Below are 10,251 nucleotides of genomic sequence, written 5' to 3'. Positions count from 1 at the left end.
TATAAATATGATACTTTATTTATAAAAAAAAGGCTTAATACAACATTTGTCCCTGAATTTGTCCAAAATTGTTGATTGGTCCCCTAAACTTTTAAAGTGTCTCGATAGTTCCATGAACTTGCATAAAATGTTCAGTTAGCCTCCTGAACTTGCGTAAAATGTAATCAATTAATCATTCGGTTGTAAAAAAGCAAGTCAAATGCGGAAGATATGTTACACGTGCCTTAGAATGTTATTACATATTTCACAAAATAAATTAAAACATGTTTAAAAAGAATTTCTTACTTATTCAATTATAAAACATTTTCTTCTCTAATATTATAATCGCATACTCCGATCTTGGTCGTTTTACTTTTTTAAGATGCGTGCAACATATCTTCCGCATTTAACTTACTTTTTTACAACCGAGTGATTAATTGATTTCATTTTATGCAAGTTCAGGGGGCTAACTAAACATTTTATGCAAGTTCAGGGGGCTATCGAGATACTTTGAAAGTTAAGGGGGCCAATCAACCATTTTGGACAAGTTCAGGGGGCAAATGATGTATTAAGCCTAAAAAAAAGTTTTGGTTTTGTAAGAAATGAAAGGAAAATGTTTTATATTTATGTATGTTTAAAAAAAAAAAAAAATTGAACGATGAAGTGGTTTTATTTTTACTAACAAAATATAAAGCAATTGGACATATATATTATGGAAGGAAAGAAAAAGAGGGTTTTTGAGAATAAAAATGTATTTTAAGTGTGTTTTCATATATAGTATACTAGTTTTTGACCCGTGCGATACACGGATTTATCTTAATATATAAATATTAATAAAAATCTAATTTAATAATTACAATTAATGATATAAAGGTGCTATATAAATTAAATATTATTATTTTATTTTCATATTTAATTTAAATAATCTTTTTATAGATAAATATAATAATATAATTAAAATTATTATATTATATACTATATTATATTTTTTATCAGTAAAAAGGAGGAAATGACATCTCAACTCCATCGTTACTGTTTTATATTATATATAAATATGCAAAGAATTAGAGAGATTTTAGGGATTGATTTAAATTATGTAGAACTTTTAGATATAGATATGCAGAGAATTAGAGAGATTTTAGGGATTAATTTAAATTTTGTAGAACTTTTAGATATAAACGGATAAAATAATCTTTTTATAAATAAATATAATAATATAACTAAAGTTAATATATTATATTTTATATTATATTTTTTATCAGTAAAAAAGAAGAAAGTGACACTTCAGCTCCATCGTTACTGTTTTATATTATATAATATAGATATGCAAAGAATTAGAGAGATTTCAGGGATTATTTTAGATTCTGTAGAACTTTTAGATATAGATATACAGAGAATTAGAGAGATTTTAGGAATTAATTTAAATTCTGTAGAACTCTTAGATATAAACGGAGAAAATAAGCTTTTTATAAATAAATATAATAATATAACTAAAGTTAATATATTATATTATATTTTTTATCAGTAAAAAATGAGAAAGTGACACTTCAGCTCCATCGTTACTGTTTTATATTATATAATAATATAGATATGCAGAGAATTAGAGAGATTTCAGGGATTATTTTAGATTCTGTAGAACTTTTAGATATAGATATGAAGAGAATTAGAGAGATTTTATGGATTAATTTAAATTCTGTAGAACTCTTAGATATAGTATATAAATTAAATATTATTATTTTATTTTCACATTTAATTTAAATAATCTTTTTATAGATAAATATAATGATATAATTAATATATTATATATTATTATATTATATTTTTTATTAGTAAAAAATAATGAAGTGACATCTCAGCTCCATCGTTACTGTTTTATATTATATATAGATAGATATGCAGAGAATTAGAGAGATTTTAAGAATTAATTTAAATTCTGTAGAACTCTTAGATATAGTACGGATAAAATAATCTTTTTATAAATAAATATAATAATATAACTAAAGTTAATATATTATATGTTATATTATATTTTTTATCAGTAAAAAAGGAGGAAGTGACACATCAACTTCATCGTTACTGTTTTATATTATATATAGATAGATATGTAAAGAATTAGAGAGATTTTAGAGATTAATTTAAATTATGTAGAACTTTTAGATATAGATATGCAGAGAATTAGAGAGATTTTAGGGATTAATTTAAATTCTGTAGAACTCTTAGATATAGTACGGATAAAATAATCTTTTTATAAATAAATATAATAATATAACTAAAGTTAATATATTTTATATTATATTTTTTATCAGTAAAAAAGGAGGAAGTGACACATCAGTTCCATCGTTACTGTTTTATATTATATATAGATTTGTAATAAATATGGTCTTGTTTTGGAGGTAAAACCATTAATATTGAGTTTCTGATAGCGGCGTGAATTAACAGCTGTCAACGGATCACAATGATAGTACTTTCGGTGACCGACGACGACATTTCGGTAACGAAATTTTATATCCAAGTTATTGTTAAAATGTTGTAGTACTTTCGTTGACCGACGACGACATTTCGGTAACGAAATTTTATACCCAAGTTATTGTTAAAATGTTGTAGGTATGGTTTTGAGTAAGTTTGGTTTCGATAATTTCATCAAATTTTAATAGATTTATGATTAATAATTTAGCATCTATGAATTACTAGCCGTCTCTTAGATTTATCGAAGTAAAATTCCGTATTAAGACTTTTAGCCGCGTGACGAGTTTAAAAGTATAATGGTCCAAATTAACTATGTCGGTTTAAAATTACTCTCTCAGTGACCGAAAATAATCCAATAAGAATATTTCGATCAGTAAAATATTTTAAGCAACTTTAACAGTTGGAGTGAAAATAAGTTAAAAATAGAAGGATTAATATTGATATTTTTTTAGTAGAATCGGTATAGAGTCGAATATAAAATTTGTACAAGTATGAATATAAATTAGTATAAGTAGACTTATGATCCGTAACGAGTCTAACTGAACCTTCGGTCGAAACTAACGATACCGGTTTAGTATTACACGTAACTATTCCGGATAAAAATAAGTCATAAAAGTATTTGATTTAAAACTTTATTTATATAATATTTGAATTTAATTCTTACAGTTTGGTGAATTATTAAGCTATAATATTTTTATAATTTATGATTTCGACACTTTCGAATTGTGATCGAGGAAAATGAATTTGACTACTTTATGCAAATTGGTTTTGGATTGAGAAAACTGTTGCGGTTGTTATTGTTATTATTTCTGTGATTTGGATTGAAGTCCAGGTATGATTTTTATGTTGTGATATTTTGAAAGAAAGATAAAATGGTTTTGTCCATCTAGGATTGTCCGGGGTAGGGATTGTAATTGTAAGACCATACATAAGGGCGGTATAGCCAGAGTGCACGACTGGTAGTCCTAACGTTAGGCAAGGCGAGATGTGAATGAGATATCTCGATTATTGATATGATTGATACTGTTGGAGATATGAGAAACTACACATGTGGAATTCGAGGATGGATACACACGCGCAACTTTCGTATTACATTTTGAAAATGCTTGATGATTTGAAATATAATGTTTGACGTTTGTTTGATTACGAGTTGGGTTTGTTAAAGAGATTTATTTGATTACGAGTTGGTTTGTTAAAGCGATTTATTTAATTACAAGTTGGTTTGTTAAAGCGATTTATTTGATTACGAGTTGGTGTGATAAAACGTTTATTTGTTCATAAACTGATTTGATAAAACGTTTATTTATTTTGATTCATTTTGATAAAGTGATTTATATATATGATCTTATACTAATAAAGTGAAGTATACGGTTAAATCATTAGCGAGTTAATCAATGTGTCAATAAGTTAAGAGAACTATTTAAGTTAAGAGAACTACCTAACTTAAGAGAACTACCTAAAATAGGTAGAACTACGTGGCTTTGATTCTCGGTAGGAAGCTTGATAGAATTATCGAATCCAAGCCAAATAATTAATAAAATTTTAGGTAGTCCAAATAAATTTTTATATATTAGAATATAGGTTCGACTTTTAGGCTGTTAGGTGTTCATTATCCTTTTTTTTTTCATGCCCGTTGCCGTTTTGGATCGGGTGTGACATAAGGTGCATGTGAAAATTCCTGCATATGGATATAAGTCATGATGGTATAGACAAATTATGAGAAAAAAATGGTAATTTAGTTAATGATTTTTTAGCACAAATTATGAGAATCATATAAAATACAAAATCAGAAGTGATGATGCTATGGACATCTGGATGAAGGAACTGGAAAAAAAAGCCTTATATTGAAACTACGATCATTGCTAAAAATCCTGGTTCAAATGGCCGATTTCCCTTCAGGAACGACCGACCCCTGAAAGAGGCAAAAAATGAGATCAAGAAAACAATGTTTTGGTAAGGACGTCAAGAATATACGGCCGAGGTTTAATAATTAATAAAGAAAATTCAATGATCGGAGGAGGAGTCCCCCTCGCCTTGTGATGATGCTATGGACATCTGGATGAAGGAACTGGAAAAAAAAGAGCCACAATATAAGAAAGATTATGACATTAAGGAAAGATTATGACATTAAGGAGGAGTAGGCCATGCATTGATAAAAATAAATAAAATATTTCACTGTCAATTTTTTTTAACAACCGTTTAGCAACTGGTCCTGATTGTTGATTATAGTTAGACATGTTCATGGATTGAGCTGGGTCGGGTTCGGATCGGGTCCAAGGTTGTAAAAAGCGCTAGTCGCTAGTCGGGCGGACATGGGTCTTGGAGATTAATCGGTTTTGAATTTTTAAATTTTTTTAAATAAATATAATTAAAATATTGAATTATACTATCTAAATAATAATAATAATAAATATTTAAGATAAAAAATAAATATTTTAATATTTGTTATATTAATATCTTTAAAAATAAAAATAGAACAAAATAAATAAAATAAATATTTGAGATTAGTTTTTTTTTTTTTAAGGATAATAGCTTAGATTTAGTTTTTGATAATATGTTTTAGATTTAATTGGTTAGGTAACTCAGGATTTATATATATATATATAATTAAAAACGGTGTAAAAAGTTTGGGTTCAGATTTTAGATTAAAACTTGGTTTTAATTGGTTAGATAATTTAAATAAAAATATATATATACACACATATAAATAGAGTAAAAAGTTTAGCTCCTCATTTTAAGTTAAAACTTGATTTTAATTGGTTAGATAATTTAAACAAAAAAATGTATATACAGAAACCATTTACGGCTAATACCGTTTTGCTCCGTCTAGGCGTAATAAATCGGCAGACCGATTTGAACCACTCGATTATCGACAATCGGAGCAGTGTTATAGAAATCTCCATCTAGACGTCTGTCTGGTCCGATCGTTAGAACACTGGTCGGGTCGAGTTTTACACTAAACTATCTTGTTTAAGCGCAGTCCAACCCGCATTATATCTACATCGGGCTTGAACTGGACTGGTTCAAACCCAGTCCAACCCAACCCGTACAATGAATATATATTTATATTAAATTTTTTAATTAAAATTAAAATTAAAATTAAATTACAGCAATTCCGTTTTTTTTGGTTAACTAAGTCTTGTTGTTGCTGCTAATATCAATAATAACTGCTAATATCAATAATAACGTTTCCACAAACTCTCATGCATGTATGAATAATGAAAAAATGCAATGAATTTTATGCATGTATGAATGAACACATGATGCATACATGAGTAGTAAAAATGGCAACAAATTTAAAATTTATTCAATTAATTCAATAAAAATAATTTCATATAAAATATTTAACAAAGTAACATATATATACATATACAAAAGTAGACAATATAAGGACGGGTCGGGTTGGGCCGGGTTTGAGCTTTAAAGACAAATCCCAAGTCAAGTTCATTTTATGTGCGGGTTTGAGCGGGTCCGAACTGGGTAGGACTAATTCTAAAATACACATGTCCAAGTCCAACCCATGAGAAGTTGGCTTGGGCAGGTCGGGCATGCCAGTTGGTTCATAAACTGGTCTACTTTCAGGATAAAGTAAGGACCTGATTGATTATTCGAAGAGATTAGGGAACCAATTGATTTTTAAGATATAGTACAAGGGCTAAATTGGATCTTTTACCAAAAAATAAAAAATTATCCACCATCAAAAATTTTGGACGATTTTATTTATTTATTTTTTAATGATTTTCATGTATGATTGTAGTACCAATCATTTTTATGGATTTATTATGGAGAGAGAGTATTTTAAAAAAATATGGACAATCATTTATTATAGAGGAGAATTATGTCTTTAGGTAACCTGATAACTTATTGCTAACCTGCTATAGCAGGTCATCTATTCAAAATATAATAGTCCCCATGGATGGAGACTCACCATTGAGAACTATATATATATATATATATATATAGGGGAGGGATCAAGTGAGAACCCTCCCCTTGGTGAGAACTTACCTTAGGTGAGAACCACTCAAAACTACGTAGTTTTGAGTGGAGAAATTTAAAAAAATGCTGTTGCCTAGGGGATTCGAACCTGGCACCCTTCAACTACAATTCACATGGCTTACCACTAAACCATTTGCCTTCCTTATATATATTGTCACGCGCTGTTTAATATACTAGTGCCTTTTAGCTTCTATTGTTTAATATTTGATGCATGCACTTATTAATATCGATTAAATATGCAAAATAATGAATTATTAATAGAAAAAAAATAAATTTGCATAATATGAATTATTAATAGAAAAAAAATGCATATAATAATGAATTACTAATAGAAAAAAACCTTGGACCCTTAATTTACACTCCATCTTACTTACCACTGAGCTAACTACTTTTCTTGTCTAATATGTGCCGTGCTGATTAATATATTATCGCACTATAGCTTTCATTGTTAATATTTGATGCATGCACTTATTAATATTGATTAAATATGCATAATAATGAATTATTAATAGAAAAAAAAGAAATGTGCATAATAATGAATTATTAAAAAAAAAATTCAAAAACATGCTCCAATTTCTTATTTATTTAATTCCTTTCCTTATGTAATATGTGTCGCGCTGATTAATATACCATCGCACTGTAGCTTTCATTGTTTAATATTTGACACATGCACTTATTAATATTGATTAAATATGCATAATAATGAATTATTAATAGAAAAAAAAGAAATGTGCATAATAATGAATTATTAATAGAAAAAAAAATGTGGATAATAATGAATTATTAATAAAAAAAATTCAAGAACATGCTCCAATTTCTTATTTATTTAATTCCTTTATATTTTGTAATTTATGTTATATAAGAAAATATATTTTTTTAAACATACGTTATAACATATAATTTAACTTTTTTTTTGAAACAACATATATTTTAACTTTTAAAACGCGAACTATGAAGTTTAGAACGTACGACATATTTTTTAGAACATACGTTATGTTTTTTAGAACATGTGTTATGTTTTTTCGAACATGAGTTATAAATTATATTTTTGGAAAAAATGAAAAAACGATCCAAATATCTACTGATTTTTTTAGAACATTATACTTAATTTTTGGAACACAAACTACAAACTTTAGAACATACGTTATGTTTTTTATAACATGTGTTATTTTTTTTCGAACATGAGTTATAAATTATATTTTTGGAACAAATGAAAAAACAATCCAGATATCTACTGATTTTTTTAGAACATTATACTTAATTTTTGGAGCACAAACTATAAACTTTAAAACATACGTTATGTTATTTAGAATATGAGTTATAAATTATATTACAGAACAAATGCAAAAATGGTTCATATATTTACTGTTTTTTTAAACAACAATTGTTTTCCTTATCCATTATGGAGCGCGCTGATTAATATACCATTATCCATGTAGCTTCTGTTGTTTAATATTAGACATATGCACTTATTAAATATCGATTAAATGTGCATAATAATAAATTATTAATAGAAAAAAAAGAAATGTGCATAATAACGAATTATTAATAAAACAAAAAAATCCAAAAACATGCTCCAATTTTTTATTTATTTAATTCCTCTATATTTTTTGTAATTTATGTTTTTAAATGTTAAGGACGATGTTCTAAATAATGTTACATAATTCTAAACTTTATAATTTATGTTCTCCAAATTAAGTATAATGTTTAAAAAAATCAGTAAATATCTCGATCATTTTTGCATTTGTTTTATAATATAATTTATAACTCATGTTCGAAAAAACGTAACACATGTTCTAAAAAACATAACACATGTTCTAAAGTTTATAGTTTATGTTCCAAAAATTCAGTATAATGTTTGAAAAAAATCAGTAGATATCTGGATCGTTTTTTCATTTGTTCTATAATATAATTTATAACTCATGTTCGAAAAAACATAACACATGTTCTAAAAAAGCATGACGTATGTTCTAAAAAATATATCGTACGTTCTAAACTTTATAGTTCGTGTTTGTTCTATAATATAATTTATAACTCATGTTCGAAAAAACATAACGTATATTTTCTTATATAACATAAATTACAAAATATAGAGAAATTAAATAAAAAATTAGAGCATGTTCTTGTATTTTTTTCTATTAATAATTCATTATTATGCATATTTCTTTTTTTTCTATTAATAATTCATTATTATGAATATTTCTTTTTTTTTCTATTAATAATTCATTATTATGCATATTTAATCGATATTAATAAGTGCATGCGTCAAATATTAAACAATATTTAGAACATCGTCCTTAACATTTTAAAACATAAATTACAAAAATATGGAGGAATTAAATAAATAAGAAATTAGAGCATGTTCTTGGATTTTTTTTCTATTAATAATTAATTATTATGCACGTTTCTTTTTTTTTTTATTAATAATTCATTATAATGCACATTTCTTTTTTTCTATTAATAATTCATTATTATGCATATTTAATCAATATTAATAAGTGCATGTGTAAAATATTAAACAATGAAAGCTATAGTGTGGTATATTAATCCGCGCGGCATACATTACACAAGCAAAATAATTAGCTTAGTGGTAAGTAGCATGGAGTGTAAACTAAAGGTCTTAGGTTCAAACCCCCTTGGCAGTAGCATTTTTTTTGTTATTTTTAGACTCAAAACTACGTAGTTTTAGTGGTTCTCACCTAAGAAAGGGTTCTCATCTAAGAAAGGGTTCTCACAAGAGCCCTCCTCTATATATATATATATATATATATATATTAGATAAATATTTAGAGCATGCAATATCGGAAGAAGTAAATGGAGTATAAGGGAAATAAGTTAGTCGACAGATTTATATTTGTTCAACTTTCTGCACACGTTCAATCCTCATAATATATTCTTTTGAGTTTTAATCGACAAAAGAACTCTTTCAAAGGTAGAGCACAAAACCTTTTACACAATAGACTAAACTTGAGTAAAGTACCGTCATTTATTACAACACTCAACTGTATCTTACTCTTTGATGCCTATAACCGAAGCACAACATAACTTTTGATTTTACAATAGAAAAAGTTATGATAGGAAATGGATATGAACTAATCTCTCTATGTGATTACACGAATATGAAAATTGCTTGCGTATTTGTTCTTTGCTTTTGTTTTTCACTTTTGTAATATATCTCTTTTTCGCATTTTGATCAGTTGAAAATGGAGCTTGGACTTGGCTTTTGTAGGTGGAACATTCAAACTTGTCCTTTTAATCAAAAGGTAGCCGTTATGAAGAAACAACTTCTGGTCTTCTCCAGAGCTTCTAACCATTTAAGGAAATAACTGTTTCATAATTCAGGAGACTTTTGACCGTTGAGAAGCACGTCCAATGATCTTCTTTTGAATTCTGACTCCGTAGACTTGCAAACTGTGCCTTCCCTTATTTGGGTGACAAAGAGAGATGGGTGACCGATAGATTCTGTCTTATGATGTTTTGCCAGAAAGGGAAAGTATTCTGTTGGTTTTTACATGGGCTTCTGCTTCTGGATCCTTGGGCTTCTTTCGGGTTTGGCCTTTAATTTCATTATGGCCTATTTGCTTACTGGTATATACTGCTTCTAGTTAATTTAGACACTTGAACAAACTTGTTAGCAATAAAACACATTAATTTACTTCTGAATTTTAATACATTCGGGATCTAATTCCTTAGTTGTAATTTTTGTTATAATAAAAAACTTCATCAAAATTGAGTTTCAACAATCTTCCCCATTTTGATAATGACAAAAATATTCAGAGGATGGAATAGACTTTACTTACTCCCCTAGAA

This window comes from Euphorbia lathyris, chromosome 7 (assembly GCF_963576675.1).
Source record: "Euphorbia lathyris chromosome 7, ddEupLath1.1, whole genome shotgun sequence".
NCBI classification, from domain to species: domain Eukaryota; kingdom Viridiplantae; phylum Streptophyta; class Magnoliopsida; order Malpighiales; family Euphorbiaceae; genus Euphorbia; species Euphorbia lathyris.
The sequence above is the reverse complement of the archived record's forward strand: the minus strand, read 5'-3'. Positions refer to the sequence as shown.